We start from the raw sequence: 14,787 nt of genomic DNA, 5'->3' as shown, positions 1-14,787 counted from the left end.
AAGTCAAGGCTATCCAGATGGATAGTGGATGCGATAGCTCTCGCTTACTCATCCTCCGTGCTCCAATGTCTGATAGGAGTTAGAGCACAATAAACAAGGTACATGGCCTCCTCGTGGACGTGGTCTAGTGGCATGTCTATCGCAGAAATCTGTTCGGCGGCCGGCTGGGCCTCACACATTTGTGAGGTTCTACAACCTAGATGTTCCTGCGCTACAAACGCAGGTCCTGTCAGCATACCGTCATGGTGAGTTTTTGCTTGTTGTCCAATCTAGGACTGTGTCCGGGTCCCTGGTGTTAGCTTTGTCCCCTACACGTTCTCAGGCCCCTTGGCGCCTGAACTGTAGGAGGTCAACAAGATGACTGGAGTAGCTACATCCCCGACTGGTCTGGAATATTTTACGTATATGTTACAAGCCCTTCTTAGTGCTCTGGGCAAACACCCGGTCATTTTTTCTGATAGCACGGCATGATTGTATTGTCCCCATAGCGTCTTAGCCTAAACGGCTTATGACACACTACGAGTGTAGTATCGATAGGGAACGTACTCGGTTACTAACATAACCTCGGTTCCCTTAGATATGGAACAAATACTGCGTACTTTGCCATGCTATGTGCAAGGACACCTCGTGTCGTCGCTTCAGCCAAATTAAATGTGTCTGCCAAGGTGAGACGGCAGCTTATATAGCCCGATGCCCCAACCCTTTTGGCAGACTCGCTCACCAAATTTAAAAAACAATTTGTTATTTGTTTTGGAAATAAACTCTCTCTCTCTCTCTCTCTCTCTATATATATATATATATATATATATATATATACCTTAAGTCATAAGCACCGTATGAAGAGACTACATTAATTACTAACTCACAAAATTAGACTATATTAGATTTTAGGTCATTCTACAGAAACGTCCTCTTTTGGTATGGCAAGATGTCTTAAAATGTATTTTTTTTTTTTACATTTAAACTTAAACCACATTATTATATTATCTTTTGACTTTATGAATACAAAAATGACAGTTTAATGATTTTTTATCTTTTTTTTTCTAAATTGTTACATTTGGCAATTAGTGAAATCAGTTAGTAAAAGAAACATAAACCGATCTTCACTGGTGTTACCCATAAATAAGCTTACACCGGTGACAGTAACAGTGACAGTTTTCATGAAAAATGCATTTTACAAAATGTCTGCTGCAAGTTATCAAACCACATGTTGTCAATCATGGTATACTCACTAAATGGAGAAGTTTAATCCATTTGTATTCGTTTTTTACAGTTCCCTGACAATAAAGTAGGTCATACCAGTGACTTCCACTTAAAGCTTCATATGAAATCATAAGATAAATGAGAACATTTCTGATAAATGAACAGAGACAGTGGCCTTTTTTCATAGATCTTCGGGAAATGGGAGGAAGGAGTTCAAGTGATGTCATCAGTGTGATTTTTATTTCAAAATAAATTATTTTTGTTAAACGGTAACACCAGTGACAACTCCAGGGCACCACTAATTTCATTAGATATTTTATAATATTTATTTGGCTTTTTTTTAATGTCATTTACACCATATATTTGATAGCTATGAATACATTGTTGTATTTTATATTGTTTTTGACCTCAAAATAAAGCACTTTTGTGAAAGCTTTGTTGTGATTGGAATTCTTTATAATTAATTAAAAACAAATATCGACACATTGATGGCTCAAGAATGTATAATTGTTCAAATAACATGTTGTTTTAATTTAAAATATAAAAATGTAACTCTAAAGTGTTTTTCAAACTAACTGAAATAAGCCTGGCTTATTTGGTAAATTTGTTTTATGAAACAGGCCCCTGATTTAATTGCAAATGATTTTATCTATTTTTGTATTTGTCTTATATGAAGTATTCGGAAATAATCATTAAAAGTGTATTTGTCCCCTGCCCCTTTAACGATTGTGTATGAGATGGAGATGGTGAGAGAGAGAGAGAGAGAGAGAGAGAGAGAGAGAGAGAGAGAGAGAGAGAGAGAGAGAGAGAGAGAGAGAGAGAAGAGAGAGAGAGAGAGAGAGAGAGAGAGAGAGCTGATTGTTCTGTGTTGAGCTGTTCCTTTGTTCCCTTTAACAGAGAAAGAAACGTTAAGGTTTTTCAGCGTTGCGCTGCGCTCGGTTTAAATAGAATCTGGCGGTTGGCGCATTTGATCTCGTCTCGCGGTGATGACGTCACCACACATTCGTTCCGCGTCGAGTCTTCTGAGGAGAGGCGAGCAGTTCACGGTATTTCTCATATTTACACAAATATCAGACACTTTTCTAGACTTTCAGCGACACACACGGGCTCGTTTGTGTGTTTGATGACTTAAACACTCAAAACAGCAGGCAATAAGCACGTGAGGCAAACATGTTGAGCTCTGTGTTGTGTGTCTGTGTCGATGTTTGCTCTGATAATGTTTCTGAGAGCTCTGTGTGTTTTGTGGGTTAATAATGTTAATAGTGTTAATAATGTTAATATAATGTTACTAGTGTTAATAATGTTGCTGTTTCTGAGTGTCTCATGGAAAGTGTTGCTGCTGTGATTTTATTTATAATCTTATTTCTCTGACATTCATCTTTTGGGGATCTAATTTGTTACAGTTACTGTGGTTCAAATGAACAATAGATACTGCTAAATACTTCATAATGAGTCACGTGGGATATTTTAAATCTATACATAAATATGAATTATTAGAATATAGACAGGAAACATTCAATTGTTGTGGTAGTCTTTCTCTTTAAAGATTTAAATGTATAAAACTAGAACATGTTAATAATTGAATTACTTCATTTTTACAAATGATGTTATTAAAATAATCAAACTATATTTAGATATGTATATTAGTGTAGATATTCACATTTAGTTTCTAATGAAGGTGAGTGTCGTCAAATTTCTGAAAAAAATCTCACTGTTATTTGGGAGAGGTTATATTCTTCTATATTTCTATGCAGATATAATCTTATATATTATTATGGGGTAGGGCTGCACGATTATGACAAAATAATTGTAATTGCGATTATTAATAACGATCTACACAATTTCTGTTGAACTATGTTTTTAACAGATTTATGCCATTTGTTTATTTTTATATAAACTGAAAATAAATGTCAACTATACATTGGTTTGGTTTCTTCTTAAATAAAAAAAGGTAAAATTATGCATGGTATAATGTTATAAAAATGGTTTATTAAATCTGTATATTTCATTTAGACATTAGACAGAAGTTTGAGTTGGGATGCAGATGTACATTTATTTTCATTAACAAAAACAGTACCATACATTTGTAGATCATAACCAAAAGTACAGCACCTCATTATCCTGGTAAAGAAGTAACATAACTATATGTTTTTTATGGTGTTTCTATGAAAAACAGTAGCCTGAAGTCATTCAGTAGTCTTAAGCACAAATGCACATCAACTGATCAAATTAATAACAAAAATACTGTAATTATTTTCCATTACTCCTTTAACATAATAAGGTAACTAATAAAACAAAATTCAATTTGAATATCCTACTTTTCTGTCACAATACCATGGTTACCATTAGTGTTACTAGAGTAAAACCATTGTACATGTTTTTGATTTGTGGATCCAAACGTCTTCTAACGGGACTGTTTCTGCATCAGAGCTGTTGAGAATGACCGCTCCCATCTAAACTACTTTAAATTAAAGACGTGATTTGTACTGGAACTTGAGTGCTTCTTACTGGATTTATGTCTTATCCAGTGTTTTTAAATTAGTTTGTTAAACCCCACTCTGCAAACACACTCCTTACGCACACAGAAAAATGCAAGTGGACATGTTTTATATTTTTATTTTTGTAATCATGGCTTTGAACAATTATGTTATCGTGGCATCCATAATCATAATCGCGATTAGAAATTAAATTAATTGTGCAGCCCTAATATGGGGGCAGAAGAAAAAATATGGATCGATCCTGACAAATGTTAAACTGATATGCTCTTTGTGTCAATGCTATAAACTTTATTGTACTAATATAATGATTTACAGAGAGACAACACTTAGGCTATGGTCTCTTCAAAGTTGGAGGGAATCTGCTCCACTTACATAAATGCTTAAATATTTAAATGAATTAAAAAAAACACAGACTCAGATTTATTGATGATTTTTACAGATCTGCTGCTTCCACACAGAAATTCATCATCAGTGAAGCTCCTCCCACTCTGGAATATCATCAGTGAAGGTCCTCCCAGTCTGGAATTCATCATCAGTGAAGCTCCTCCCACTCTGGAATATCATCAGTGAAGCTCCTCCCACTCTGGAATTCATCATCAGTGAAGCTCCTCCCACATCAACCACACCGCCAATAAATGCTGGAATTTTCCCATCAGTTCACAAGTGAAGACGAGCATCAGAGCATCATGAAAGAGCTGAAATCTGAGTTTATTAAAGAGGAAAGTGAGAACATGAGTGATCTAGAACCCTGCAGAATCAAACACACTGAAGAAGAACAGAGAGGTTGGTGTTTGTTCTTGATTCATTATTCATGATGCTGAAGAACATTCATGTTGTTAAGCTTCAAGCAGTTCATCAGATCCAGATAAATATGTAAACTATGCATTTTGTGAGACTTGTATTTATGACGTCTCGCTTTGGATTTGTGTTCAGGCGAGTTTTGGCACTTCAGATCTGTTCTACTCTCTAAACTGTCAGATACTTTATTATAACTGAATGCCCAATAAAGCTGTTCTCATTTACATATGTTCTGTTTTTATAAATAGTGACTAAACACAGCTCATTAATACTACATATTAACCAGTAGTCACTCTCACTGTACTCCTTAAATCATGTTTTATAATCGTAACATCATCTGACAATTAACATCTATGAGCAGCTGTGTGTGATGCTTTTTGTTATAGTCTTCTTTTGTCTTATGCAGTGCACTGCCTGTGTCTGACTAAGAAACTATGTGCATATTAACAGATGAACTATGTTCATATTTAACCCTCTGAGGTCTAGGGGGTTTTGGGGACCTGGAGAAGTTTTGACATGCCTTGACTTTTGTGCTTTTTTCAGTTGCTTATAAACATATACATGGCTAAAGTCTGAAAACACTGTATTCAGTACAAACTGGGCTACAACAATATGTAAATAGCATGTATGTACATGATTGTGTTTTTGAGAAAACAACATTTATGCGTGGTTAGTAAAAAACTACAATTTTTAAGTTACTGAAATAAGGTCATAAAACACATACAGAGCATTTGTTCACAAGACTGTCAAACCTGGAGCTTGTAGCCTAGAAGTCTTGCTTCAAAATGATGTGAAAATCATCTTGTTTACTCACTCACAGAAAACAATAGATTGATTTAAATTTTATAAGACACTTTTTGTTTCAAAAGGGCATATCCGAGTATGCGTCAACTATCATGAATATTAGTGTGATTCACATCTGAGAAGACAAAGACCCGCATAATTTCAGGCAGGTGTGTGACTGAGAGGGAAGAGTTACAAGAAAGAATGTGAGGACAAAATAAATGTATATATTTTTAGGTTTGTAGTTTATTTAGAATACATTTAATTATCCCACAAAATAACTTGAGATTCACTTGTGAGTGCAGTTAAACAGTTTATTAGGAACAATCAAAGCTGACTTTCAAAGCTGAATTTTTTGCATCATTACTCCAGTCACACGATCCTTCAGAAATCATTCTAATATTCTAATTTGCTACTCAAAAAAATGTATTATTATTATATATATTTTTTTTGATTAATTGAAAGAACAGCGTAGTTTGTAACATGATTATTGTATTTATCATCACTTGTGTGCTAAATAAAAGTTTTAATTTATATATATATATACATATATATATATAGACTCCAAGCTTTTTAATGGTATAGTGAATATTGTTACACTTGGAGTAAGACTGGAGTAATGATGCTGAAAATTTAGCTTTGATCACAGGAATAAATTAAATTTTAAAATATATTCAAATGGAAAGCAGTTATTTAAAATAGTAAAAGTATTTCACAATATGTTGGCAAATGCAACTTTCTGTATTTTGGATCAAATAAATGCAGGCTTGGTCAGCAGAAGAGAATTCTTTACAAAAACCTTAAAAATCTTACTGTTCAAATGTTTTGACTGGTATTGTGCCATGTTAAAAATAATGTTTGTTTCATTTTAGTAGTAGTAGTAGGCTATGTACATTCTGCTGAACAATAGACCGGACTTTTATTTTGACGGGTTGCCGTGAATACCTCTACAGTTCTGTGTATGTGATATGAGGCTAGTTTTACTCAAACGGTCAGAAGCTCATGAAGGCTCTCTCAGAGCAGTTCTGGAGATGTTGTTCATGTGTTTGTGTCCTCATTTAGAGAGACGACAGAAGCTGAAATCACCACGAGTGAACATGCAGGATTCATATTTTACATTTACATTTATGCATTTAGCAGACGCTTTTATCCAAAGCGACTTACAGTGCATTCAGGGTAACATTTTTTACCTTACATGTGTTCCCTGGGAATCAAACCCACAACATTTTGCACTTCCAATGCACTGCTCTACCACTGAGCCACAGGAACATTTCCATATTTAAATCGACTTTGAAGGCTTAATAGTTACAGATACTAGTCCATATCGCGATTTAAGCGTAATGACCTACTTTTGATTAATTAATTCAAAATTTGACCAATCCTGTGACATTCCGCATTAAACTGTGAATTCTGTTTTTATGACTGGATTCCGTCCACATTTTCCGCATCACGGAAATCACAGGGCACTACAATTATACCAGCACAATGTATACTCTCACACTTTAACACTTAATGAACACTAAATGATTATCTAATCAAAATAAAAGCGCAGCGCTGAGTCTAGGAGAACTCACCGGTATCACACATACTCCGGATGCGTTGCTTTCAACTCGAGCAGTGGTCTAAACAGTTTATTTATTCACCAAATGGAAACAAGTTTGCTTCAAGAATGAACAATGGGGCATAAATAAGTTTGAAGTTCAGTGTTTAAAAAAACGGAGCAAACGGAAAGAGCTAACTATATTATAGCTCTATAAATGAAGCATACAGACTTTATTAGAGCCGCAGAAAGACAAACGTTTTGATGAAAATGCTCAATATACAATTCATTATGCACATTAACAACGTTCAGCGTGCAGCATCATGTGTCTAAACAAACAGCACGTGCTGTCAGTGATTTCAATCACAAGAGGCCGCTCTCACACTGTATAATAAAAACAGACCCTTCTCAGCTGCTCCAGCAATGGACACAACCCGGAAAACTATCGGCATGGATTTTTGCCAATAACCAATTGTTCCAGCAATCAACTATCGGTGCAGATTAATTAGCAAAACCAATACATCAGTCGACCTCTAGTTTTAATCGTGTAACTTTTAATAGATTTGAACAAAGAAATAAGTGTTACTACGCACAGACTGTATTGATTTCAAAAACAAAAATAAGATGAGTAAAGAAAACACAGTACTTATTAAAATAATCACCCTATACTTAAATATATTAACACAGAAAATCGCTGTTAACAGGTTAATTTAACGTTTCCCATTCTATGACTAGTAAAATAATGACAACTTAACTCTGATGAACACGGCTCTCCTCGGAGCAGCTGCAGCGCTGAGTCTTCTTCTTGTGTGACAGTGTCAGCGTTAAGGCACAATACTGCCACCTACGAGCTCAACCATGTACTGGAGCTGGAGTACATGTGGTGTTATCATAAGAGAACTGTTGATTTTAAATATTGCGGTATATCGTCACACACACTAAATTAACGCGATATCGATAATTTTTGCTTTGAATATCACGGTTATCGTCAATACCGGTATATCGCGACGCCCCTACTGCCGTACCATGGGTCCAGCAGACGCAATGATGTTACGCAGCGCCTGAAAATAGTCCCCAGCATGCTCCCTGTGCAAGCAGGTGGTCACGTTGGTTATGTTGACAGAAGTTAGCCTATTTTCAGGCGCTGCGTAATACCATTGCACCTGCTGCACCCATTGTATGGCAACAAAGTTCCTTGATTATTACGCCGGAATGAGAGTTTAGTTCCTAGCCATATCGTCCTAGAAAATCACAACTTTTCATTTTCCGTTTCAAATTTTTTTTTTATTTTGATCCGCTTTAATCATAACATATCTATCATGCGCAACAAAGTGACCAACTATCAGTTAGACAAAATGTCTTTTATTCAATGTGTTTGGCTGATGATACACTGGGCAATTTTTTGAGCAATGTTGCCGGGCAACTTTGGGAAATGTTGCCGTCAGCGGGCAACCTGGGGGCTGTTTCATAAAACAAGTTTACCAAATAAGCCAGGCTTATTTCAGTTAGTCTGACTTATTGTCACTTGATTTGGTTTCATAAAGCAAAATTACCATAGCTCAAGTTCAGTCACTGTGGCAACTTATGCTGGGAAACTAACCTGGTCTGGAGCAGGCTAACTGTCAGGTTAAGCTGAGCTCCTCTAACACTGACCAATAGGAACGCATTGATATTACAACTGACTCTCTCACATACAATTAGTTGACTTTATTATCAGGCCAAAAATAAAAATATACAGAAAATTCATAAATTCAGTCAATCTAATAAATAAAAATATAGACTACAACCTATATTTAAAAGGTTACTTCACCCCAAAATTTGAATTTTGTCATTAATCACTTACCCCCATGTCGTTCCAAACCCGTAAAAGCTTAATTCGTCTTCAGAACACAATTTAACAATTTAAGCCCGGGATGCTTAATTTACACTGTCAAGGTCCAGAAAAGTATCAAAAGCATCGTCAGAATTGTCCATCTGCCATCAGTGATTCAACCGTAACGTTATGAAGCGACGAGAATACATTTCTCTTCAAGACTTTATTGACTTTATTCAACAATTTGGCGCCGTAATGTCAAAGTAGTGCCGCAACACAAGGATATGTTTTCTATGTGGATTTATGCTTTGATTTGAATGCAAACAGCACATCCTTGTGTCGCAGCTGACACAGAAGAGCGTACACATTTTGTGTCCACTCCTGACAGCAAAATGTATATATTTGCATTACTTTCTAACATTTACAGAACAATATAAATGAAAACAGCACATATATTCGCTGTTTGCCATGGTGGATCGATTTGATCCGTGATCCACATTAAGGGCTTTTTAAAAATAAGTGTGCACATCAAATTATCCTGACTCACTGAACCTGGTGAGATCAAATTAGTGAGATTGCGTGAACTTAAATTGTCGTTTTTGAAACCGCTTAAGTCCCGATTGATTTGTTAGGTTATTTCAAGTCAGGTTTTCAGCCCCCAGGTGAAACAGAGCCCACAGCTGAACTAAAATATCCTAAATTTGTTACCCATTCCCAATGTATCATCATATATCGTTGCCCCGTGTATCATCTGCCTTTGAGTTTGTTAAACCCCATGCTGCAAACACCTCTTAAGCACAGAATAATGCAAGTGGGCATTTTTAATTGTTTGTTTATTTTTGTAATCACGGCTTGGAATGATGTAATCATGGGATCCATAACTGTAATCACAATTAGAAATTCGATTAATTGTTCAGCCCTAGTCTAAGGGGAAATAGGAACTTGTATAAACAATGAACAACTCCGTATTTTCATTATTTACCATGAACAAAATTATAAACCCAACACTTTTGTTTTTGCCCCCATTTTTCATGAGCTGAACTCAAAGGGAAGATGTCTATAAGGCCTTTTCTCTCAAATATTGTTCACAAATCTGTCCTAAATCTGTGTTAGTGAGCACACACCTTTGCCGAGATAATCCAATCCACCATCACAGGTCTGGCATATCAAAAATTAGACAGCATGATTATTGCACAGGTGTGCCTTAGGCTGGCCACAATAAAAGGCCACTCTAAAATGTGCAGTTTTACTGTATCGTGGGGTCCGGGGGTGTCTTACATTTTAAAATGATTAAAATGTAAATGTAATGTAAAATGTCTGAAAACCAGTCAGTATCTAGTGTGACCACCATTGGCCTCACGCAGTGCAACACATCTCCTTCACATAGAGTTGATCAGGTTGTTGATTGTGGCCTGTGGAATGTTGGTCCACTCCTCTTCAATAGCTGTGGGAAGTTGCTGGATATTGGCAGGAACTGGAACACGCTGTCGTATACGCTGATCCAGAGCATCCCACACATGCTCAATGGGTGACATGTCCGGTGAGTATGCTGGCCATGCAAGAACTGGGATGCTCACCCACACGACGCCATACACGCTGTCTGCCATCTGCCCTGTACAGTGAAAACCGGGATTCATCCGTGAAGAGAACACCTCTCCAAAGTGCCAGACGCCATCGAATGTGAGCATTTGCCCACTCAAATCGGTTACGACGATGAACTGCAGTCAGGTCGAGACCCCGATGAAGACGATGAGCATGCAGATGAACTTCCCTGAGATGGTTTCTGACAGTTTGTGCAGAAATTCTTTGGTTATGCAAACCGATTGTTGCAGCTGCTGTCCGGGTGGCTGGTCTCAGATGATCTCGGAGGTGAAGATGCTGGATGTGGAGGTCCTGGGCTGGTGTGGTTACATGTGGTCTGCGGTTGTGAGGCCGGTGGGATGTACTGCCAAATTCTCTGAAACGCCTTTGGAGATGGCTTGTGGTAGAGAAATGAACATTCAGTTTACGGGCAACAGCTCTGGTGGACATTCCTGCAGTCAGCATGCCAATTGCATGCTCCCTCAAAACTTGCAACATCTGTGGCATCGTGCTGTGTGATAAAACTGCACATTTTAGAGTGGCCTTTTATTGTGGCCAGCCTAAGGCACACCTGTGCAATAATCATGCTGTCTAATCAGCATTTTGATATGCCACACCTGTGAGGTGGATGGATTATCTCGGCAAAGGAGAAATGCTTACTAACACAGATTTAGACAGATTTGTGAACAATATTTGAGAGAAACAGGCTTTTTGTGTACATAGAATTAGATCTATGAGCTCAGCTCATGAAAAATGGGGGCAAAAACAAGTGTTACATTTATAATTTAGTTTAGTGTACCTGGCGTTGTTGCTTCTTTTAGTTTCAAACTATGAAAAACACATAAAACAATGACTTCAACTTACATTCCTACAGTGTCAAAGTTGTAACATTTTTATGTAAATATTACATTAGGTAATTATATTGACATATAATAAATATATTTAATATTTCTCATTATGGAAACACTACACTATATAAGCCTGTAATGGTTTAAAAATAATAATTAAAAGTTCAATGTATCTCATTCATGCAAAGTGTCAGAGACAAATAATTAATTAATTATGCATCAAAATAATAATTTACTTTTTTTTAGTAATTAAAATTAATTAATTTTAGTATTTTTTTTAACAGTTGTCTGTTTTCTGCTATTACATCAGGGACTTACTTTTATGGCCTTTCAATTCATATTCCTGTCTTTATTTTGGTTCATTGAAAATAAAACTGTTCTCTTTCTTTTCAGACCCTAAAGAAGAGAACGAGAAGAGTGAAGAACTGAGTGAAGTGGAGGAGAAACATCATGTCAAACCTGAAGAGAAACCTCTGAGTCACTCGAAACCTAAAAATATTTTTTTAAAGGAAAAAAGAGCAGAGAAATCTTTCACCTGCCTTTTGTGTTGAGTTAGTTTCACATATGAACAAAGTCTTGAGATTCACATGAGAGTTCACACTGGAGAGAAGCCACATTCGCAAAGTTTAAAATCGCATCAGAAAACACATACTGGTGTAAAAGATCATCTGTGCTTTGAGTGTGGGAAGTCTTTTACTTGGGAAAAACATTTAAAACAGCACCAGAGGTTCCACACCGGAGAAAAACCTTATAAGTGTTCACACTGTGACAAGAGATTCAGTTGGTTAGCACATCTGAAAACACATGAGCAGATCCACAGCAGAGAGAAAACACACACGTGTTCTTTGTGCGGCAAGAGCTTTGCACGCAAAAAACATGTTAGAGTCCATATGAAGATCCACACTGGAGAAAAGCCATACACATGTGATCAGTGTGGAAAGAGTTTCACTCAATCATCAAACCTTAAAGGACACATGAGGATCCACACTGGAGAGAAGCCATACACATGTGATCAATGTGGAAACAGTTTCTCATTAAAAAATTGTTTTGATGTTCACATGAGGATCCACACTGGAGAAAAGCCGCACGCATGTGATCGATGCGACAAAACATTTCTTAGGGCAGCTGCCTTGAAGAAACACCTGACAGTTCATACGAAGGAGAAGCCACATTCGTGTTCTTTATGTGGAAAGAGTTTTTCGCTGCTGCAAAGTTTAAAATTACATCAGAAATTACACAACACTGTAAGAGATCATGTTTGCTTCAAGTGTGGGAAGACTTTTACTTTGGTGAACAATTTAAAACAGCACCTGATGATTCACACTGGAGAGAAACCTTACAAGTGTTCACACTGTGACAAGAGATTCAGTCAGTCAGGACATCTGAAAAGACATGAGCAGATCCACACTGGAGAGAAACCTCACATGTGTGATCAGTGCGGAAAGAGTTTCTCATTGAGAAACAATCTTGATGTTCACATGAGAATCCATACTGGAGAAAAGCCGTATGCATGTGATCAATGCGACAAAACATTTCTTGTGTCAAGAGCCCTGAAGAAACACCTGGCAGTTCATACGGGGGAGATGCCATATTCATGTTCCTTATGTGGAAAGAGTTTTCCAGTGCAGCAAAGTTTAAAATCGCATCAGAAAACACATACTGGTGTGAGAGCACATGTGTGCTTTCAGTGTGGAAAGACTTTTACTTTAGCAAGCTATTTAAAACTGCACCAGAGGATTCACACTGGAGAGAAACCTTATAAGTGTTCACACTGTGACAAGAGATTCATTCAGTCATCAAATCTAAAAACACATGAGAAGATCCACACTGGAGAGAAACCTCACAAGTGTTCACACTGTGACAAGACATTCAGTCTGTCATCAAATCTGAAAACACATGAGAAGATCCACACTGGAGAGAAACCTCACAAGTGTTCACACTGTGACAAGACATTCAGTCTGTCATCAAATCTGAAAACACATGAGAAGATCCACACTGGAGAGAAACCTCACAAGTGTGATCAGTGCGGGAAGAGTTTCACTTTTAAAAGTCGTCTAAAGCTACACATGAAGATCCATACAGTAAAGACACTGAGCAATAAAGTCACTTCTTGTGTAAGTTAGTTTCCTAACAGTCACAATTAGTGACAGGACATTTTTTTGGTTATTTGGAAAGTATCTCATTATTACGAGAAATTATGTTATTATTATGAGATACTAAGTCATAATTAGAAAGTGTCTCTTTCTCTTTATAATGACATCAGATCTACGAATGGTTTTAACAGATGTTATTCAATGATTTAAAGCTTGTGTTAATGCACAACACTTCTGCTATTGAGGTGTGATGTAGGTATAAGCTTAGGCTCAGGTTTGGTGTATAGGTGGGTTTAAGGTTGGATAAGGGGTCAACAAGTGTACAGGGGTCAATTAGAATACTATCAGGGAACATGATTTAATCTGTATATATTGCATTGATTTGATAAAAGAAGTATTTTCATCTGTTGATGTATGTCTCAAGGAATATTTTGTTTAATGATACACAATACTATACTAATATGTGTTGAGGTGATAAAAACATGTTTTGCACCCAAATTAATGTGTGTTATGTCTTTACCAACCATTTAGCTAAATTCAACTAACCAGCCTTTACCAGGGATGGGAAGATTCACAGATTCGCTCGGTGCATCGGCATAAGAAGTTAACGATGCGATGCATCGTTTCAAAAAGTGTGCATCGGATAAAAATTGATATTTGCATGGCGATGCATCGTTTTTAACATATCTACATCGGTAAAAAACTATTTGTTTATATATAAGTATAAGTAGATGCTCTATACTTTTATTTAGGAAGTGACCGATATTTTTAGATTGTTTTCTGCTCTCTAAACTGGTTCTCAAGCACGTTCTCTCTTCACCAGCCACTGCTGCTACGTGAATATGACACATCGCAACAGTACGGAGACCAAGGCGTGTCCTGAAAGTCAGATAGAGCACATATTAACATACTAACTATGCACACAGTGATTGGCTGATAGTCTCTGTCAGACATCTATTCGTAGAAATATTGTAGAGCACAATATTATGTTGCCATATTCAAATAAAGGTTTTAAAATAAAAATGTTAATTGCCACATTCAAATAAAGATTTTAAAATGCAGGCTAAGTGTAAAGCTAAACAAGTGTCACTAATTAAAAACTACGTTCACACTGCAGGGCTTAATGCTATTCCGATTTTTTGAAAAAAATGCGATTTTTTTTTGCCACATTTCCAACAATTACCTTTTGTCCTGTGTGAACGTATGACCCGCATTAGCTGAAGGCTGTCAACGACGTAGCGTTGTTTTTGACGTTAAACCAATCAGACAACACCATCTTTTTTCAATTTGATTTTCCCAACGGAGCCAGCACAATTATCTTCTTGTTTTAAGAAGAAAATTAACAAGGTTTTTGGCCAATGACGTCACAGAGAAACATGTGGGTGCTCGCAGCCAGGAGTGGTGGGATAATGTGAGTGGCTTCTATCTCTCGTTCCCGCCTGCCAGGATGTTTCTGCAAATGACTCCATGACCCCTGGTTACCATGGTCGCATTTCAAAAAGACGATGTATCAGCACATTCCAAGTGGCCCCATTTGAAAAGAGTGTTAGGGGTGAGGTCGTTTCAGCCCCGTAGCCTCTCTGACCATTTTTCCATCAATTATTCATTATCACAGACAACTCTAAACCTA

General features: G+C 36.9%; 1 pseudogene; it reads left to right on the top strand.

The window, feature by feature from the left end:
• The first annotated feature begins 2,096 nt into the window (after positions 1–2,096).
• On the top strand, positions 2,097–14,175 carry LOC109074581 (annotated as a pseudogene).
• The last annotated feature ends 612 nt before the right edge of the window (positions 14,176–14,787 follow it).

Source organism: Cyprinus carpio, unplaced genomic scaffold (genome assembly GCF_018340385.1).
Source record: "Cyprinus carpio isolate SPL01 unplaced genomic scaffold, ASM1834038v1 S000006590, whole genome shotgun sequence".
Classification (NCBI taxonomy): domain Eukaryota; kingdom Metazoa; phylum Chordata; class Actinopteri; order Cypriniformes; family Cyprinidae; genus Cyprinus; species Cyprinus carpio.
This window is presented reverse-complemented; position numbering and strand designations above follow the sequence as displayed.